We start from the raw sequence: 22,061 nt of genomic DNA, 5'->3' as shown, positions 1-22,061 counted from the left end.
GCCCTTTCAGGAAAAAAGAGCCTGGGAGAGGAGAATAATTTCTTTAGTTTTAACTGAATAGTTGAGATTAATAGCAAAAGAAAAGATAGCTACTGTCAGCAAGCAGAATACCAGTCCACTGCAGGGGATAAAAAGAGACCAGCAATCATACACAGACAACCAGGTAATTATCACATGATTACAACTGTGGGTCAGTTTGGGGTATTACAGATTCTAACTGATGATCAGAGTGTGAAAGGCTCTCTATGTCATTATCAGCCCTCAGAATCTCAGCACAGTCCATTGGTTCACATCTTCCCTGAAGTGGCTGACAGTTTACTTCTGAACATTTGTTAGCCATGCCAATAGGAATTATTTACATGACTGACAAAAGAGGTTGGGGTTTAAAATATTGGAGTAGGATGAAAAAAAAATTAAAAGGAAATGAAAAAGGACTGATTTGCACATGAATGTATTTTTTATCAGTTTTCTGGCTTATTGGATAACGGTATAAAAGATTAAAAATATCCTTACCCACTGAGTGAGAAATGTATTTTATTAATACAGATAAACTTAATTGAAGCTAGATGTCAGGCATTTAAAAATATTTCTATGGAGACTTTCTCACATTGAGAAGCCAAAATTCATTGTGCTTGATGTCCCTAAGGCTGAAGAGGATGGGAGAAGTGTCCCAACAGCATCCTGCTCACTAGAAAAAGGGGGAGTACCACAGGTACATCTTGGATGGAGGTTGTCTGAATGCCTGGGCTTAATTTCTTGCTGTCTCAGAGTCTTGTATGATCTGTCTCTCTCTCTGAGTGGCAATGTAAGGTGCTCCAATGACAGACAGGTGGGAGCTAGAAGAAAGATTAAATATGACCAGATATTCAGGTTTTAAAACATTATCGTAAAAAAAGGCAGCAGTTTAATGTTAGGTATAAAAAGAAGGCAGCTGAAGCAGGGCTTAATTTTTCCTTACCTAATCCCTTTGATCACACCTGCTGGATTTCAGGGAAATATCTTCAAACTTTTAGAGCCAGCCAGTGCTTTAGCCAAGAATTAGACAGGACAGAGACAGTAACCATCTGGTTACCAGTGTGTTGATAGACATTGTCTGATCATTGAGCTGTATTTCCCTCCCTCAGAATGTCTGTGAAAGTCAGTGTCCTCTGCCTTTCTCCTCATTCATGTGGTGTATTCAGGTTAGGATCACACTCCCAAGAGTTTGTTTAAATTAAGAGGAACCTGAACAGGCATATTTAGGTCAGAAACTTGATAGCCAAACATTCATTAAACAAGCACTTGTCCTAAATGGGTGGGCTTCTTCATGCAGGGGTAAATAAAAGGGTTAGACTGTACTAACCAACCCAAACTCCCTGGTTGCTTGAGCTGTACCACTGCAAACATGTTCTAGAGGCTGAGGACCCCAGTGTCCTCCTGCACAGAGGGGCTTCACAGTGCCATGAGCTCCCTACAGGCTCTGTCTCTTGACTAACCTGCTGTCCACAAGTGAAAGTATTTCATCCAGATCTCAGCATGGTGGTGGAAAACACCTCAGTGCCTGAGAGGCAGAGCAGCCCCTGGAGTAGCACAACACAGTGTGCAAGGCAACGAGCTACATCTGTTTGAAATCAGGAGTTTTTCTATTACCTTCATCAGTCAGAGCCACGAAGGTAACTTTGAGAAGAGGCAGTTGTGATTTTTCTCTGGACTTTTATGAGATGTTAAACACAAGGCTTCGTTTTCCCCATATTGAGCTGAACTCTGCAGCAAGCCAGCCTCCATACGGTGAGGGCTGAGAACAGCTTTCTCTTTCATGGCTGACACTATTAAGTGCTGAAAACTCTCACACATTTGTTTATTCACAGCATCATGAGATACTGTGTCCTGTGAACAAGCCTGTTTGGGCTACAGTTCCCACCGAGGAAACAGGTCTTGCAAAGTGATGGAGAAAACTGAAGGAACTGGTGAAAAGTTAAACACACAAGATCTTTCCGAGCCAGCAGGTTCCCATCTCTCAGCTTTGGGGCAGCAACACTGAGTGGTAGGGGAGAGGATAAAGCCTTGCTAGAGGTGCCAAGCAGTACTGGGAATTCTGATGTGTCTTCCTGTGGTGTTTAACAGAGCTGGGTGGTGCCTCCTGGGCTTGTGTGTGCCCTTGTTGTGTGCCCTTACATTGCTCCTGCTGCAAGGAGCCAGGATGTCCATGTGCCAGCTATCACTGGGACAGCAATAAAAGTTGGACCATGTGATCCTTGGGTTGTGGTTTCCCATATTTAGAGGCTTAATTTTGAAATTGTTTAATTCTTTCTTTCCTAGTTTTCCAGAGGTTGAATTGCTGTTAAAAATTAGTGTTGTGGAAGGGTATGAGACAGCTCTGGGCTCAACACATCAGGGCCAAAATACAAAAATATGGGACTGTTCTCTGACCCTCCAACCACCAGCTCTCTTGCCACTTGAGGAACAGCAGATGCTGTAAGAAATGCTACAGAAAATGCCATTTCTGAGTTTTCAAGCAGTGGCAGGGACAACAAAAGAGGAGATCCAAATGGGTTACAATCCCATAGATATCTTGGCCAAACAGGCACTACTTTCACAGGTTTGTGTCATAACCACCTTTGAGTTTATTTAATTTGCCCAGCTCAGAATTGAAGCTGCATCAAAACTTCCAAGCTTTCTTCACACATAAACCCTTGTGAAATCAGGGCTCATGTCACTCTTGTCAGTCAATAGTAGGAAACTGAGCAATCGAGCATGGAATAAATCACAACCCTCGTGTTTCAGCAGTCTTTAAATGCTTGCAACTGTTACTTTTCTTTTTTGCATGGAAAATGTTTCTCTGAATTGCGACACTAGAAGCAATCAACGGCTTCAGCACTAAAAATCAGGCAGCTAAAACAGCAAATTGGGTGCAATTTGTAATCTGCACAATGTGCTGAGTCTTCTGCCAGAATACATTTTCCAGAGAACATTTATTTGGGTCACATCCCCCAACTTGGGATTCCTCGGGAAGGCTCAGCAGCTTTTATCCAGCATGAAAAAAACTATTTCTGTATTTAGGCAGAGAGGTACTGCAGAGAGGACCTCCCCAGCATCAGTAAGGCACTGTCAATCTTCACTTGTAATGAAGTGTTGAAAGACAAAAGATAGACTGTGGAGTGTTTCAGGAGAAAGACATCAAGACATCTGCACCCCCACAACACTGACAGAGCCCTCTGCAAGTCAAAAAGGGGTTGTTCATCCTGGGAGAAAAAGGCTTTTATCCAGTAATACTCTTTCTAATCAGTTTTCTCTCCCTGCTGTCATGTTGTATTGACTCCTTGCCAGCAGCTGAAGCACCATGGGCTCAGCCTGGAGCACCTCCCTGCATTGCTGCACCTTTGCCAGTCTGTGACAAACTGTTTCCAGGACAGGTTTAAAGTGGCCACTTGCAGTAGGAGTTGTACAGCAGAGCTGAAAATAATGAGAAACAGAAACTCCTGGTTTTCCATTAGAATCCTGGCAAATCTTTTTATTGACTGTGGTGCAGAAGACAAAGAACATAGGTTAGAGCCTGTCAAGAAATGGGGCAAGTACATTTCAAGGAAGACCAAAACCAATCCAGTTTTTTTTCACTGCAAGGCAGGTGAATGCTCAGTGGATTTCCACCAGGAGCCCTTCTGTGCTGTGCTGTTCAGGATGAGCAAGGCACAGTACAGCGATGTAATCCAGCTCTGCTGGGCTGACAGAACACCCTGAAAAGCAACCCAAATACTTTTAGGTTATTAAATTGGTGTTTAATCATGAATTTGTTAAATAATACCCTGCATTTTTGTGAGAATTTGCAGCTGCACCTCCACGGTGAGCACATTTGCATAGACCGCTCCCACAGCCAGGCAGTCATGCTCATCCTATGTTTCTAAAACACTCTCTGCTTTGCCACCTCACTGAGCCTAACCTGGCACTGCTCTTAGTGACAGACTCCCTGGCTTATGATTTATGCCTGGTCCCTCCATCCCCGTGGAAGTACTGCACTATCCCATTTGCTTGCAGTTGCTGCTCTTTCCTCTGGAACACAAAGCTGAATTCACAATTTCTGTTGTTAATATAGAGCAATTCCCATGTGCACCTGCTCTGTGCTCAGGTGAAGCCACCTTCATAGAGAAATGAACGTTTCACAGTTGTTTTAATGAGCACTGCAAGGTTAACTTGGCAGATTTTAACAGGTAGTAATTGTCTGCTGTTACATGGTGATAACAACGTGACCACAGTGCTATTATGGTAATAGCATCACAGCATTATCTTAATATGGTGGGGTCAAATAAGGCCTGTAATACCTTACCTTATAGGTAATTTATTCATATGAATTGCACTGGGAGGCAATGCCAGGGAGATTTTGCAGCTAAGGCAATCCTGAGAGGAGTTTATGAGTGCTCGCACGTGATTAACATTTGCAACAGCTGAAAGAAAACTTTAACTCCTTGGCATTAATTGATTCCTAGGTGAAAAAAACCCTGGTCTAATGTTGTATGTAATCCATGCACTTTTCTCTTGGTCCTATGAGGCCAAGGGGAGAGTTGCACCTCACTGCAGATAAGGGAGAAAAACTGCTTCAAAGTCATTAAGAGAGTCCCAAGAAATTGGACCCTGATACTTTTTTTCAGTCCTGATCACATAATCCATCCTTAATTTGAGATGTCACAACTGTCCTCTAAGTTTCTGTTGAAAATGCCCTCCCCTCCTCCCACCCTCAGTGGAGGCAGAAAGGACCATCTATCTCCTTGCAGCAGAAACGCCCCTGGTGCAGCTCTCCAGGATCAAGGTCCAATTAGCTGCACATAAGCTAAAAAAAAAAACCTTTACAATATGTGCCAACATGGTGGTAACTAATTGCATGTGACAGTGAACTAATTGTGTTGTGCCTTTAAGCAAGTACAGTACTTGAATGGAAATGGTGACTCCGGTTTTGCTCTTCACACAGTCTGTGGAGTAGATAATTTAGTTGGAGGAATATATCTGTGCTGGGGTGGCACCAGGATGTTGGTGCCTTCAGAGCCTGGACCACTCCAGGAGCACAGAGCCAGCCCAGTTCAGGTGCAACAACCCTGCAGATCAAATATATGTGTTGCTATTTCTAGATTTTACTAGTATCAAAATTAAGATTTTGTTTCCTTTGCCTAACATAAGGATTTTTTTGGTGCATTTTTGCTGTGAACATTCTCCAAAAAAAGAACTTTCACAAGTAAACCTGTGAAAATGAGCTTTTCTGCTCACTCCCATGGGCAAAGCAGGATGTCATGCTTCCCACCACAGGAACTCTCTTTGATCTGGCTGATGTCCTGCATGATAAATCCTGTTCCCCAATAGTTGACACTGTGGGTGTAAAAGTGTTCTGGGCCCATTAAAAATGAGCCCAGTGCATTGCAAGAGGGATGACCAATGGAGTGAAAGAGGGATATAAGAGAGGGGTTTGTAGGTGGCAGATTTGTAACTTCTGGCAGCACTTCTGCAGCTGTTCTTGCCCTGAAGAAAGGGACCTCAGTGCAGGAGATTTTTCTAGTGAGTTAGGAAAAAAATGTTCATCAAAGTAAGTCAACAAAAGCCCATGGATCACACTGATTCACTCTACAGATACAAAGGATCTGGGAACTTGGAAAGAACTTTGAAATTGTATACCATTGCCCATCAAGTTAGTAAACAGAGACAGCATCAAAATTCTGGGAATCTTCAGGGAAAGACTGAAAAAAAAAGAGGCACATATGTAAACCCTAATAAGCTATATGCCACTGCAATGTCAAAGTAAGCATTCAATATTACTGATATTTAAAAATGCACATATGCATTTATTTTTGTTCCAAATGGTAAATCATGTAATGAAATAAAGCAGAATATTTTACCTGCAAGGTGTGAAATGCAATTGGAAAGGTGTTTGCTGTAGTGTAGCCTTTAGTAATAAATTGTAGAAGAAAGCACACCACTCATAAACATTCCTTTCTGAATGGAGTAATTTCCCGTATGAAAAGATTGCTGTGGTCAAAATGATCTGTTCTACACAGCAGGACACAAGCACTGCTCTGCAGAATGTCAGTCTTTCTGGAGAAAAAATATCATATTGTAATATGGGAAACTGTCCTCAGTCTGACAGAGAGCTCACCTCTGTGGGTATTTCCTTACAAAAGACTGTAGAAAAATGATGTCTGCTTGTCATCATAGTTATCTGAGTGTCTCTTACTCTGCAAAATTCTTTAACAAAATCAAGTATGTATTATATTATCATTTCCCCTTTCTTAAATTATATCCTAAGGATTTTCCCCAGCTTCATAAAGTTGATTCCAAATACTAAAGACTCTTTCTTCTTTTTAATTCTTAAAGTTAGAGTTTATGCAAATGCACTTGGCAATTTTTACTTTCTGCTTCATTCCAACATATTAATTCAAGAATTGCTGTAGCAATGTTAAAATAAAGGTATAGAGAATGATGGTTTTTTCTATAAGAAGAGGATTCTTTAATAATTTTATTGAATAACTTTTGGTAGACAATAATCACATGTTCATGTGAGGCAAATAAATTATGTGTTATCATTAGTTACAGAAAAATATAATGTAATGAAAATTCTTGTGATATGGTAGATGTAGGATAACACTATTACAAGAAATGTATTTGTTAATTTCTAACTAAAAAAATCTTTTTCTCCTGAATCTGGGCAGAATTAGACTTTGCTTCTCTCCATATGAAAACACCATTTTATCAAGCATATTTTAGATAACAAGCCCAGGGTGCCCCCAGGCTGCTGCAGAGGCCAAGGGCTCCCCTGTCCTTCCCAGAATGCTCATCCTGCTCCGTGGCCATGCAGGTGCGTGGGAAGCACCACTGCAAACACCTTTTTGCATAGAAATGAGAAGCTATTTTAAAATTAGATGAGTATCATAAAAAGCATTATTGCTGCTTCTCATCTGTTCTACCTTTCCACTTACATTCTTTTTTATTGCTGTTAAGCTTCTTACCATGCCAACGTCTTTTAAGTTCGTGATTATAAGTATTTAAAAATATCCAAGCTGTGCTGACTGATATCAAGTCGAAAATAATAGACTCTAATTTGAAAAATGAAAAGCAGCTAATGCATTATTTAGAGAAATATGTTGTTTACTGAGAAAAAAAAAATGTTTTGCTTTGTAGCGGAGTCTGGTCTTTTCCTGTTTTATTATCTAACATATTTTACCTCTACATGGTACATTTTACCTCTATAAACACAGATTTTTTTTTCAACAATTTAAATCATCAAAAGATGGGCCTTTCATTTAGAAAAACATGAAATTGAAATGAGAATAATACCTGCTAATGCAGCTGGCTGGTACCAAATCACATCTCTCAGCCTGGCTGTTGTGCTCTGTGAAGACTCTGATTCTCTTTGCATTTGGGCAATTTCTCTTTTCTTAGAAAAAGCCTTGTAACACCCTGACAAGGCTTGGCACTCTCTGGAGTGTGCAGGTACCCTACTGAGCTTGTTCTAGTGGGCAGGATAAGGCTGGATTTAAGGAGAGGTTTGGCACATCACTTACCAACCTCATTGTTGGGTGCTTATAAACCCTAAATAAACCCAGGGATGAAGCCAAGAGGAGCTGGTCAAAAGTCATAGTGGTTGTACAGGGACTTGTTGAAGTTGCAATAGTGTAAAATAAGTAGGAAATACAAGTTAAGGTAATGATTCTTTAGTTTTGTTTGTTTTGGTTTTAGTTTTTTTTAAAGGATGTAGATACCAGGCTCTACACTCTTCTTTCACAGCCGTGCAAGGCAAAGCCAGAGCACCACTTTCCTTGTTTTTAGGGAGAACTGGGAGGAAGGATGTGGGAAGTCTCCTGTCCTCCAGTGTCAGCTTGACTTGCACATCAGGGCTGCCCCAGCACCAGTTTAGTCATCAGCATCAACAAAATGCCCAGTGCAGTTGTTATTCCCACAGCAAGGAGCAAGGGGGACAACGGGACTTCCCAGGAGTTTCACTTCCAGTGCCTCTGTGATTGCTTTGCTCAGCATGTGCCAGGTGCAAGCCTTGGGAAAAACAGAGGAATAACCCCCCTCCTTTAAATGCCACAGGCAGCTCAGACCCTGTGGTGTCCCTGTGTGCTCCCAGCTGGACAGGGATCCAGCTCTCCCAGGGACTCGAGGGCTCTCCTGCAGACTCTGGGAGAAGCATCAGCCTGAGCTCTGAGCCCTCAGTTCTTTGGTACATGTTCTCAGAGAAGATTAATGTAAAAAACAGGTGCAGCTGCCAATGATAAATAGTACAATATGTTCAGATACAAACCTCAATCTCAATTATACTATTTTTAAAAGGTCTATTAGCAACGTAAGCACTCATGGAAATAGTCTTACATTTTCCATGTGTCCCTGAATAGATCCCTTTGTGCTGACACATATCTTTGCACCCAATCATGCAATTCAGTGCAGGATTTTTTTTTAATCTTAAATTAAAATAAGCTCTTCTGTGTCAGAGCAGGTTTCTTTTATGACGTTAGTTCATTTAAATCCAGATCCCAAATCAAAAAGAGGTTTTTTTTATTTATTGTTAGAAACCCAAAGGGAGACTCATAAGAAGATCCTCAGTGTTAAAATGTTGGAGTTTTAGAGTTCTGCAGAAAGGATCAATAGGCAGGCTACAGCATGGCAAGTAACAAATAGTCACTGTATTTCATTTCAATTAAGTACTTGGACAAAATATATTTGATTTCTTTTCACACTGCAGACTAATTTTCCCCAAAGCATTGGCCTTGTTGACATCATTGGCTTCCATTTGGAAATTCTTTATTAATTAGCATGATCTGCTCAAACCTGAGCTGAAAAATATGATCTAATATAACAAATATTCCATAGCTGGGCTTGGGATTTGATCTTGCATCTGCTGTTGAATTTGTATTGAATTCAGAGGAAATGAAAGCAGACATTGTCCCTTAATGGGCACTTATGGGTAATGTGCACAATTAAACAGCAAGACATACCCTCTCCTATGTGTGTAGATAATATTTAGCCTGTTCACGTTACAAAAAAGCCTCAAAGGCTGCTGGGTGAAAGGCAGATGTGCAGCTCCAGCTCCTTCCCTGGAAATGCAGGCTACTGCTGAGCAGGACAGGCATGCTAAAATATTTGATGCATTGATACTTCCTCAAGAATCCTATTATTTTCTGTAATTGAAACTGTATCTGCAATGGTTTGGGTGGCACAAAATAGTCAGAAAAGCAGTAATAGACATAAAGAAGAGAATGTAATGCTAACACGAGATGAGGGTGGCCCTGGGTCATATAATAATATATCATTAGCTATCCTAACTGACATAAATGAGAGAATAAAAAACGCTATTTCTCTGTAATAGTTGAAAGAGAAGAAAATGCCACATATTTCAGGAGCTGCTGTACCTTAAGGCAAATCAGCTTTTTAATGTTCTTCCTTGGATTTGATATTTTTTTCCCCATTACATGGCTTAATAAAAACAAGGTGCATGTGCCATTGTTCCAGAATGCTTTTGTGTCAAATAAATTAATAGCTTTTTAGGTTCCCATCGTGTACCTTCACAAGCAGTGTCTTCCCTGCAAATTAAATGGAGGTGAACAAATAAACTAGGAAATCCTGACTGAGCTGAGCAAGTTAAAGTTTATAAAAGGCCAAAGGCTCAGGGAAACTGGAAGGTGAAATGAATTCCCAAACTGCTGTGGCAGTTTAAAAACAATTAGTGAGAACAGTCTCAAAAAGGCTTTTTGAAGTGCCTGTGTTAGTTGTGGCTCCACACACGGGGCTGGGCGGGGCCGGCCAGAATTTTGTGGAAGTGACCTACATGACTAGGAAAATCAAAAACCAGGAAAAAAATGGATGGCATTTCTCAGTAACACTGACAAAGATTGTAAGAGAGAGTTATCTAGTTTTCTGCATTTGGTTTTCAGTATTAGTCTTTAGATGACTCCCAAGAGAGAGTAAACTAATGTAATATACATATATACGTAAGAATGAGTAGAGGAATTAATAGCAGAGGAACTGGCTTTGTCAGCAATTACAATAATTCAAAATGTTTTGATATAAAATATTCATTTTAATGCTGGGCTCCATCTAAACAAAACAGATAGTTCAGTCTATTCCATTTCCTCTTATTTTGATATTTGGGGGGGGGGGGGGTTTGCCAGATCATTTCCCATTCAGAACATCCCAAATCAGAGCAACTCAAACCATCTCACACTACTATATCAAATAATTGAAACCTCTACGTTTGTGAAACACATTTCAGAAATAACGTGTTTCAATAAGGTTCTTGGTTCTGGATGTTAAGACTTAGAACAGTCAAAGTGATATAATTGAAACAAATGTTTTTCCCCAAACACTCTGTAATGAGACCGGATTTTATAATCCTGAAGCTTTCATTAGAATGGATGTTCTCAATCGTTCCCAGTTCTGCTGTTCCAATCATGTGCTCGCCATTCAATACTTGCATTCAATTCAATGTTGCACTTCTGGCCCCATTAGTTTCAGATTTTGGTTTCTTCCGAACTTGTTCTAGTCCTTCAAAATACTCCTTTGGATATTTCACTCATCCCATGGCTCCTGAGTGTCTGTGCTGTGACCAGATGGCAATGCCACAAGATGAATAGGCAGTGAAATCCAGAACATCTTTATCCAGCACTTCAGCTCTTCCTATTTTCCTGCTTGTGGCAGGGAAGATCCACTGAACAGAAAATGCCAAACCTAAGTCACTGGCAAGCTGTGGGCTGACCACAGTAAGTGGTGGTGGGTGCAAGTGAGGAATCACATCTTTAGAAGTCAATAAATGTCATTAAGTGTCTTTTGTTCTTATTTGTGTGACAGTTAAATGTATGATCCCCCTGAGTGTGTGGAAACAGGATCAATGATGAACTTCAATCCACACAATCACTTCTTATGTGAGACATAACCTTGGCTATTAGCTCCCAGATCAATCAATAACCTATTATCTCATGAGCTAAGAAATAAATACAGCCTCAGGCCGCTATTAATTAGAGCAGCCAGGGAGGTATAGACCAGAAAATGTGTGTTGTTGTTCTTGATCATTTGAAGCACAGAATGAAGCTGAACTGATAGGACTTGGTTTAGATTTTTTGGTAGTTTTGTGGTTTTTTCACTTGTTTGTATGGGGGTTTTTTGAGGAGAAAAAAATGGGTCTTTTTCTGGTATGATCCATTACTGCTTTTAAAAAGACCAAAATTTTGATAGTGTGGAATTTGTTACTTTCTTTGACTTGAAGTAATTAGGTCTCTGATATGTTCATTACAAATGTGGAGGAAATACAGCTTTCTGATAATGATATTTTAGTGCATGGATTTGGGAGCTACATTTTCAACACAGAAAAGGACATTTTCATCCTTGAAAGACTAGTGGGAATCATTGACAATTGAGGACTGGTCCTAATATAAGGACAAATATTAATGTTTATCAAGCCTTCTTCATGTGGTCAGATCCTTGATTGTAGGATCTGAACACTTAGGAAAGGCTTGTTAAGAGCCAGGATTAAAAAGAAAGCTAATATGTTTGAAGGTAAGTTCATAATGAAATTTAACCCTTGTGCATATTTCCAAAAAGAAAGTTACAACAGAACTGTGTAACTGCAGAGAAAAACAAAGCAGAGCAAGATGTGAGTGTCACAGGTTATTTCAAAACCCTCTTGTCATCGTTTAACCCCAGCTGGGAACTAAAGACCACTCACTCACTCTCTCCCCACCAGTGGGACAGAGAGAATATGTAAAAAAAAAAGAAAACTCATGGGTTGAGATAGGAACAGTTTAATAACTGAAACAAAATAAAATATAATACTAAGAGCAATAATAATTGTAATAAAAATGAGAGGAAGAGAGATAAAACCCAAGAGAAATGATGCAAATCAGTGTGCTATCAGTGTCATCCTCACACTGAATCCAAACACAGCACTGTACCAGCTACTATGGAGTAGATTAACTCCATCCCAGCCAAAACCAGGACACCACTCCAGGCAAGCACAACAAAAACATGAACAGAAGTGCAGTCAGCCCACTCTTCCAGTAATAAAAAGATAGCTCAGTGGTAGCAAAAAGACATTCCTGGTAATTAATGGGAGTCAATATGTCCTATTGCTATTCCTGTTTTCATATCAATAAAATCAGAGCAGTCATGTTGTTCCAATATAAATATCCTTGTTTGTTGTCACTGGTCCTCAAGCCATTCAGTTTCTCCAGAACATGAATTTGTTGACTCCTGCTCTGTGTTTTACTGCTTTCCTCTGTTACATTGGCTGCTGTGAATTCATCATATATTTATTGACAAATGCATGAGCAGTTGCAGCAGGATGTGATCTGATGCAGACAAAGTCAAAAAAAGTTGTCTAATTCACATTTGCCTGTAATGTTTACCAAAACTAGTGACCACCCCTCAGACAATTAATAAATTGAAGATACAGCATTTCTATATGTGCTGCACATTTACAGATCTTTGTCAATGGTTAGGAAAAGGCTGAAGTGGCACAGCTTTTGGTTGCTTTTCTAAACATTTTCTCTTGAACATGATTTATGGGGCAGTTGTTGCACGATGAAGCCTGGAGAAAACACATTACTCACAGAAATCAGGAGCAATTCCTTGAGCAAACCCTCCCCATCTATGACAAAACCAAGAGCTGACTGCCCTGCCACTAATCATAGAGGCCTGGGCTGACAACGTGACTGGTGCTGGGACAGGGTGTTTACACCCCTCTTTTACAGGCTTCTCTCCCAGCAGTGTGCACAGTGGGGCTTCCTGCAAGTTTTCTACAAATTTACAGGCCAATTGCTAAGGTGGCTCATCAAAACCAGTGATTTTGAGCTACTCTTGTGATGGATGTTGAGTTTATACGTTTAAGTCCTTTTTGGCATCAGCTGCAGATCTAAGAACATCTGAGAACACATCTGGATATTCCTGACCTTTGCACACCTTCCCCTGAAGTCAGATTTTAGGTTTCATAAACAGTACTAAATTCTTTATATGTAGATTCTTTCTATTTCTTTATGCCCTATATCAAGGGCAAATGTAAAGTGATTTTATTCCTTTTTTAATCTATAGAGTCAAGGTACAATTACTGCAAACTTTGCTAGATGTGCAGCAGCTAATAAAGATTAAGTTTATTACAGCACTGCCCATTTTCTGAATCAAAGCCTTTGCTCTTGCTCTTGAAGGTCAATTTTTTTCAGGATCAGGCTGGGAAGGGAACAGCACTGATGAGGATGACCCACACCAAGAGTCACCAGGACATCTGTTCCTGGTTTGTCTGGGTACACAATTCCCACAGTGCCAAAAAAGGTAGGAGGCTCTGGCTGACACTGTTGGTACACGAGTGTTTGCATAGTTGTTGTGAAATAAGTATCAATTTATCTAAATATTGACAGTCCCGCTAATGACAATATTTGGACTTAGGGTTGAAACAAATTCCACCAATTCCCCAGAGCTTAAACTGTCTGTGCTTTACAGACTTAGAGCTGGGCAATGAGTAGCTCTGGACATGGTGACTTGGTGGATTTTAGGCTGCCTGAATATGACTCCCTTTATTATTCTTTAGTTGCTTTGAATCTCTGACTCTTATTCTTTTGAAAAAATCCAGCTTGGATTTTCCAGTGAATGTATTCTGGGGAATTAAATTCTTCTGAAACCAAAGACAGAATTAATTTAAAGGAGAAAGAGCTGGCCTGACAACTGGCAGTGGTGAATTCTAGAGAGCCAGAGCTGCTGCACTGTCATCCTTGATGTTTTCTCTTTCTTCTGAATCCTTTCATTCTGTTTACCAGGCTTGTGGCAAACGAAGTCTGTTGTTTTGCTGTCAAAAAGTTTTCTTAAAAAAGCTGGTAGCATGAAAGCAATACAAATAGTGACTGCAGCCTTTTGAGTCACCTATTAATTCAGTATTGGTTGGAGCTATGAAACATTTTCTTTGACATATGTGGTTTTTTACTGTGTGATCATGTGTGGGGCTTGCTCTCCAAGACAGAAAAGTCAAATTCATGACATTTATCCACAAAGCATGAGGGAAATGTGTTTATTTATTTACAGTTACACATTCACAACAATAAGCCAATTATGCCAACCAGCAAGGAAATAAAATTCAATTTGATATGTGTAATCTGCGTGATGTGCAAATCCTTTGTGAGTATCCCTGGCTTTGAATTCAGGCTCAGCCTTCAATATTTCTTCCATTAGCCCCAGCATTCCCAGAGGCAGGGCTGGCCTAGGCAGGAGCCCAGAGAAATCAGAACAGGGTTAATTCATTTTTTCAAGCCTGTTTCTGTGAAAGGCACAAGGCTGCTCTACAGAAGCCCTGCTTTTGTCTAATGAGGCTGCATCCATCCATGCTGTGCCTAAAAGCACCACAGGCAGAGGCTCAGGAGGAAGCAGGACCAGCTCCATGAAGCTCAACACAAAGCATGGAACAGGGGTATCCCCTGTAGATCAGTGCAGCATTTCCACTAGTGAGGGACTCACATTTGGGCAAAAATAGGAAAGGATTTGATTTGGTAGGCAGTGGGATGGGGCTATGTCTCCTGAACCATCATGTTCTTCTTTGAAAAGAAGCTATTGGTGCTGATGACAAAAGGTTTGTCACAGCTCTGAGTTTTCTGTTCCTTTTCATTATGTATTACAAAGTTGCTGTGCTTATACCTCCATATTTTGCATATCACACTTCTTAGATCCCCAAAGATCTATTGCCCAAAGCAATACTATCAAAATTAATAGCAAACAATCACATTCTTGTCTGTTGAGGGCAGGAAGTTCCTCCATGATTTTTTAGAGATTGCTGAGCACTAATTAGCTTTTATGTAATACCAGTTAAATGTTTCTGATTCCATTGTAAAGGGTAGCTGTTGCACAGTGAATAGCACTGCAAACTTCTGGCCAGAGATAAGCAAGGTGAACTCCCACTCAATGAAAAGTGTTACACGATGTACAGTAACATTTCAGTTGGAAGCCTTCAAACAGTAAATTACATAGCACACATATCTCTTCAACAAAATGTACTTTTCGGTACTCAGGAATTTCACAGTGGATACATAAATTTAAGCAACCTTTAAATTCCTTCTTCCTGTACTCATGTGGGTGTGAAAAGTCAGAATGGGAATTTCTTTTGCAATCATGTCAAGTGAGGAAGGGAAGTTGATACATATTTATATGCACACACATGCATAAACACCGTTTAGCTGCTTCAATTTGCACTTCAGTAAAAATTCTCTGACTATGAGAATTTTGTTTGCACTGCCTCAGAATGAAATCTGTCCTAGGAAATCAGCAATCCACAGGAAATCACCTATCTGCCATTTATCTTTGAAGGCTCCTCAGTGACATTATAGACCTCATCTCTTAGTGATCCTTTTTCTCTAAGCACCCAAACCCACCACTCAGAACTATTGCTACTTGTAAAGTAGTTGATGCTTTTCTTGCCACCTTCAGCACCCATCCTTTCCACTTAACACCTCATTTCTTTTATCATCCTAATAAAAATGGTGCAGGATTTCTACTGAGGATTCTACAAAGTCCTCAGTGCTTTTCTTCTACCTGTTCCTGTATCTGTAGTTTACTCCAAGGCACTGGGTGACCTGCCATTGATCATGACACTGTAATTGGCTCTTCTGGTCTGCTTGGCATCACTTGCCTTCCTGCTTAGCAATGACAGAAAACCCCCAGGGCCTGCAGCTCCTCACTCAGGCATAAAGCACATCAGGTGCATGGACTCTGAAGACTGGGCCACCTGGGGATGCTCCACTTGAGAGCCATAATTCTGAATGCAAAATGTCCTCAGGCAAGTCTGAAATACCTTCTGCCCCTGAGGATGGGAAGATTTTAGAGATGGCTTGAATTAAAAGTTTGAATTGACTCCACTTGAGGTCAAGCAACCAAGGGAATGAAAGAGGAGAATTGTTTTTATCGTGAGTCACAGGTGCTACACATCTGATGATTAAACACAAGGAACTGGAGCTGGTAGTTTATGAATATATATTTGACCTTTCTGCTGAAATCCGAAAGGTTCATGTGACTCAAACACACAGAGTGGTTCTGATGACCTGGGGAGCATCAGCTGGGTAAAAACAAGAGAGCAGCACATGCTTGGGCAAATGTTGCATTACCCAGATGTGAGTCAGACAACACTGAAGCACCCAGCTCATGGGCCTGAGGAATAACACACAAGATCAGGTGTTACCTGGTGCCTGCTAAGGACAGACAAATCTCACAAGAAACAGAACATCAGCTCCTTCTCCACCTGTGTGTAGCAGGGAGCTCTCAGGCAGGCTGCCAGGTGAGTGACAGCTCCTGGAGGACTTACATCATCATACATAAATGTCAGAGCTTTTTGAAATTGTGAATGACATTTTGTAACTCCAAAGGTGTTGCTCCCATTGTTCTGGGAGTGCTACATTGGCAGCTAAAGGATTGACCACAGGGTTGAATGTTAAAAAACACTGAGGTTCAAGACAGCATGGCTGCATTACATCTATTTTATAACATGAAAAAAAAAAAATCCAGGCCAGCTTCCAAAGTGCAGTTTCTGTGCCTCTGAAACACCAGTGTCACCAGCCTGAAAGCTGTTATGAATCAAATCATCTGGGAAAAGGAACTGAAATCGAGGGAAATGTGATTGAGAACTGAAAACTGTTTAGAGACATTTTATTTGATATCCGAAAAGCTAAAAATTCACAGTAAGGATGAAAAAGTGTGTAACTTCAACAAAAGCAAAGCTGAGATCATAGAGGAAGTTAGAAAAAAAGCAGCAGTGAAGCTGTAACAGATGGAAAGCAGGCGACTGTGAAAATTGTTAGTATATATTAGCAGCTAGGAGCTATCTATGAGACGAGAGGGGCTAAATGACACTAGCAGGAAGTTTTGAGCATCTGAGCTATAGGAACTGATAAAAATGACAGATATCCTGGCAATGGTACGTTGTTGCATGAAGTGGGGAGAGATGTCAGTGGTGATGCAGTGAGGATGAAGCTGAGCCGGCAAGAGAGGCTTCAGGTCCTGCCTCTCATCCCCGGCTGGTTTCTGGGTTTTACCTGTCAGCTCATTAATGAGAAGTGTGTGAACAGGGTGCAATCAGTGTCCAGCCCCAAGTGCACTTTTCCCTGAGTGATGCACTGACTGCTAAGTCACCCAGCTGTGCCTCCTCAAAAATCTCCCCTGGGAATCTCTTCTCCCTTTAGGTCCCTGACTTTCTCTTCATTTCCTTTGGCCCACGGCAGCAAAGTGTTGATGTGACACACAACTACCTGCTTCCAGAGAGCTTTCTGTCTGGTTTGGGAGGTTGGGTTTGGGTTGAAGCTGGGGGAGGAGGAGCTGTGAACGAGCTGTGGCACTTCCCCTGCCATCTGAGTCACAAAGGATGGATGCTGATGCCATCTCCTCCTCTTGCAGCTCTGCTTTAAAATAAAGCAAATGCTGTTGTTGCACCTCGGGCATGATTTGAGCTGGGGTTAGGTTGCAGCCAGGGGTTCTGTTGTATCCAGCTACTGTAGTCAGTCCTGAGTAGTCAGCCCAGTCTTGGCTGGAGTGACTCACATTTACTGTCAAGGCTGCAGTAGTTTAAGTCCTGTCAGTGGTTCTAACAAGTGAGATAAATCTCATTTTGGTGCACACAGATATATGTATGCATTTACATATATATGTATGTGCATGTGGGTGTAGCTGTAGAAAAGCATGAACATACAAAGAGAACAAGCATGTGTGTGTGTGTATATATATATATATACACACACTCAGAATCATTATAGGCTCTTTTCTGATCAGTAAAGAAAGCACGCACATACCAAGACTGAGAATTTAAGCAAATTGAGTCTTTAGGCAGTATGCAATAAAAGCAAGAAGAGGGGAAACCAAAATCTGGAAGGAAAAACACAAAATAATTAAACATCCATTATAAAGTCATGGAAGCTGGCTCTATTCATTAAATACATATGGCTGGCACTAATTTGGCAGCACAGGCATAGACAGGGGAGATGCACAGTTGGTTTGAGACAGTAAAGACAGAAAACCACTGTCCAAGAGGCATCCAAGACCTATCAGCAGTCCCAGGGTTAGTGACATTTTCTGTTTTAATCACTGAGGGAATCTCATAGGACAGACCATTATCAGATGAAAGTGTAAACCCTCCAGACAATAATCAAGGTAAAGATATAAATCTGGCCCTGCTGTCCTGCTGGGGCAGAGCTCTCTTTGGAAATCTTTTTCTTCCAGTTTACATTGGTCTAAGTGGAGAAGCATTGATAAAGAATTACCACGGAAAAAAAATTATAGCAAATCTGAAAGAATACACCATTTGTTCAACAGAGAGAGCTGCCTCAACTTCTGCTTGGCTTCCAAATTCCTTCTTGTAGCTCTGGCTGCCCGAGAGTGCAACACCTCACTCTGCTGCAGCTGTGTCTGAGGGCATGACTGGTGATTCTCAGCCATCCTTTCCTTACAGAACAGCTGCATTCAGATTCCTAAAAGAGGTTTAACTCATTAATTGTTTATTTTCTGAATATTTAACAGTGGTCTCCACTATAGCCACCCTAAGGACATCCTTAGGACTCCAGGTGATCTGGAAGTCTCTGTCTCTCTTCCCTTGCTGGATACCTGTAGCAGCACCAGAGGCTGCTGTTTACCATTCAGAAGACCTGTCCATGCAAATAGTGCATAAAATGATAAAAGATTCAGTAAGCTTTCAGAAACAGAGCATTATTCATCTGCTCAGAAACATCTGGACATTTCAGGAGTCCTCCTAAATTTATGGAGTCTACTCAACAAACCTAAGTTTTTACTCAGGGGTAAATAAGCCATTCTGGGGGCTTTGCCAGGCATCTTCTCTCCCTCTCTTGTCTCTGTACACTATGAATAATGCATCCCCACAGAGCACAAGTCAGCAGCATTAGCCCCTTGTTTCCTTCTGTGTATTTTTAGGAGCTCCCGCTCTCTGCTCCCGGTTACAGAGGGGGCCCGTGGCAATGCAGCACTTACAGCCCAGTAGGCCCAGCAGCCCAGTTCTGCTCTGCACTGGGGAAGGGACCCCAGTCCTGCAGGCAAGAACCCTGGGCTGCCAAAAATAGCGTTTCTGTGCTGCTTGCTGAGGAGTTGCTGCTGGCTACATGAGGTTAGCCATGGAGAGACAGTGCTGGAGTCTGAAATGTAGGACGCTGGCCAGGAAGGAAGTTTTTCTTGTTTAAAACTACTGTTGTCAAGAGAGAAACTGAAATCACAGTCCATCTGAGAGGAGGTCAAGAGCTGTGTCAAACCTCCTGTAACAGGAGGAGGTTGGAAATATAGGCCAGGATCTCATGCAGCTCTATAAACGCTTCACCACAGGAAAGGGAGAGGGAGGAAGAAAAAGAAAAGGGAAAGGATTGTTTGAAACCCTTTTCCTAAATAGTCTCTCCAAGAAAGAATCCGCAAAAACTTCAGGCAGTCGACACCTCTCAGGGCTCAGAGCTGGCCCAGCTCAGCCCACACAAGCCTTGCCCTTCTGGTTTTCACACTATCTCCCCACTCACCTCAGGTCCCTTTCTGGATTTAGCACTAATGGACCAGGAATACTTTGGGTTTGTCTTTTCTCTCGAGCAATGTTGTTATGAAGGTATTTCCCAGACTATCTTCACTTTATGGTGTTTTTTCCTTCAGCTATATTCTTCATCATCTTTTTATGTGGGAAAACAAAGAGTAAAACCCTTTGGGGTTTTAAGAAGTGCTCGGAATTGGCTTTATTTTGTTACCATTGGTAGGATTAGATTTGCTTTAAAGCCCACTGCTTCTGAAAAATCTCCCTCTGCTTTGTGTATCGTACAAGTGACCCAAACCTTACTCTGCACTCTTAGAAAAGCAGACCCTGGGAAGAGTAAAACAGGTGGGATTTGACAGAGGAGAAATTTTCTTATCATTTGTGTTGCAATGATGAGACACAGGATACAGACAGGTTAATATATTTCTTCCTAAATTGTTATTTGCAATGGGGGACAAAACCACAATCTTCTCCTGTCATATTGCCTTTGCTTTGCTGTGAATACCATCTAAACCCACATAGTGATTAACAGACTATGACTGCATGGGTTTAACTGATAATTATACATATTATTTGCATAGCATTCTTCAGCCCATGTTTATCGTTCTTGCCTTTAATATTTACTTCCAGTAGAGACAGTAGGTAATTATTCTCATAAAACTTCTGTGTCTGAGCAGATTCAATTATAATGGATCAAGAAATACTGAATTCAGCTTTGAGTTTAAGTATTTTTAAAGCAAAATGATAACATGTATTTTAAGAGACAATGAGTCTTCATTGAGGACTAACACATCCTCCTGAGCTCTGCTTGCTCAGAGTTTCAGCTCCGATTCCTGCCCGTCGCAAGTGATGCATGAGGCTGTGAGAGCCTGGCACAGGAAGCAGCATTGAAGCATCAGCCCTCATGCCATTCCTGATAGCCTGTGCCTTGCTCTGTGCAGTTACACAGATGATTTATTTTCCAAGTCCTGATCTAGGCTATAACATGGTTTTTCTAAAATGCCGTGAGTGTTCGGTCAGTCCCGTCTTTGAGCGAGAGCACACAGGCACCTGTGGGGCTGGCAAGGGTGTCTGCTTCCACTTAGGGGTGTTGGCAGTGAGCCATCAGTAGGTTTAATAAACTCTTTTGCTGCAGCAGAAGTGATCTCAGCAAGATATGAGAGGTGTCAGGGGTTCAGAGACTCAGGACCCCTTGCAGTGCTCTGGGCTGCTCAGAGCCAGACACAGCCAGCTCAGGTTGGCATGGGCCACCTCACTGCTGCCATTGGTGCTGCCATGCATAGCCTGTGGTGTCTTTCCATGCTGGACCCCTCAACCTAATAGGTTTTACCTTTCTGATGAGCTGAGAGTTGTGCTGGATGACAACGCACCCTCCCTTTGAATGAAAATCTGTTATTTTTACAAATAAGGAATGTGGATTTCAACGCTTCCATAATAAAAAATGGCCATGCCTGCTCCCTTACCTGTCCTTGACAGGTAGAAAAAAAAGACAGATAGATAGATGATATTCAGCAGTTCTTTGCCATTTGGGACCATAAGTATTTCCCTCTGGGAAGCTAGAAGATGTTGTAGCAGCTGTGAAGAAGGATAGAAATTCCCTGGGGAGAGCGACTTTCAGATGTTCACTGACTGTTACTAAACATCTAAACTAAACTAAAATCTCTCCCACAGCTGCCACTGATGCCCAGGCAGCTCTTGCTGTGGGTTCAGGTTAAATCACTTTTGAGGGGCTGTATTCTCGCTGGCATACATGGAAATACTGCAGCATCTCAATGTCACTGCCACTTTTGAATCATATGCCTCACATCAGTCACAGCATTTTGCTGGTCTTCCCCCAGCAAACAGTCTTATGAGAAGAATTTTTCATCATATAGGTTCAAACCAGCACGACTTCTTCTACTGCAGTGCAAGTATTTTATTTCGGAACACTCTGGGTTTATTTTCAGGGCACATGGTGGGGGGGAGGAACAAACTAATGTTGCACTGCCCATACAGGACTCCTCTGTTTTCCTACCTGATTGGGTTTGATCTTGCTTCAATGGTATTTTGTTTTTTTGAAAAGTGTGTTTTTCAGGGGAGCAGAGATGTAGGTGCACTGATGCATCAGTGTTTCACTAGTAGAAGCCAGCAGATGCTTTTGAATCTCAGAAAAAGAAGGCACTTTGGCAAATTCAGCTGTAAAACATCCTTACTGAGCAACAGTTAGGAAAAAAAAAAGTGGTGTTCAGGCTGGAAGCTAAAGAAAGTTTTCTAATCGCCTTGTCCTTTTAGGCAGGTTTATATAATATCAGTCCAGACTACAGGAAAGTTATAATAAGTTTAAAAAAGAAAAAAAAGGGAGAGAAGGAATTAAGTGGATTCTCAGAGATGCCATGCCTGAGTAGGTAGTAAACTTTCTGAAGTTGTGTTTCTCCATTAAGACCAGTGGAAAGATGTCATCAATAGCAAAGGCAGTAAATTCCTGTAACAAGCAAGCCTGTTTCAGAAGATAAGGATAAGCTTATTTCACAAACATTTGCCCTAGGAAGAAGGTGCAGCAGAGTGAAATCCTGAAATGATAAGGGGCCACTGATTTTATACA

Source organism: Manacus candei, unplaced genomic scaffold, assembly GCF_025592945.1.
Source record: "Manacus candei isolate 608988 ecotype Guabito, Panama unplaced genomic scaffold, ASM2559294v1 h1tg000002l, whole genome shotgun sequence".
In the NCBI taxonomy this organism is placed as follows: Eukaryota; Metazoa; Chordata; class Aves; order Passeriformes; family Pipridae; genus Manacus; species Manacus candei.
This window is presented reverse-complemented; position numbering follows the sequence as displayed.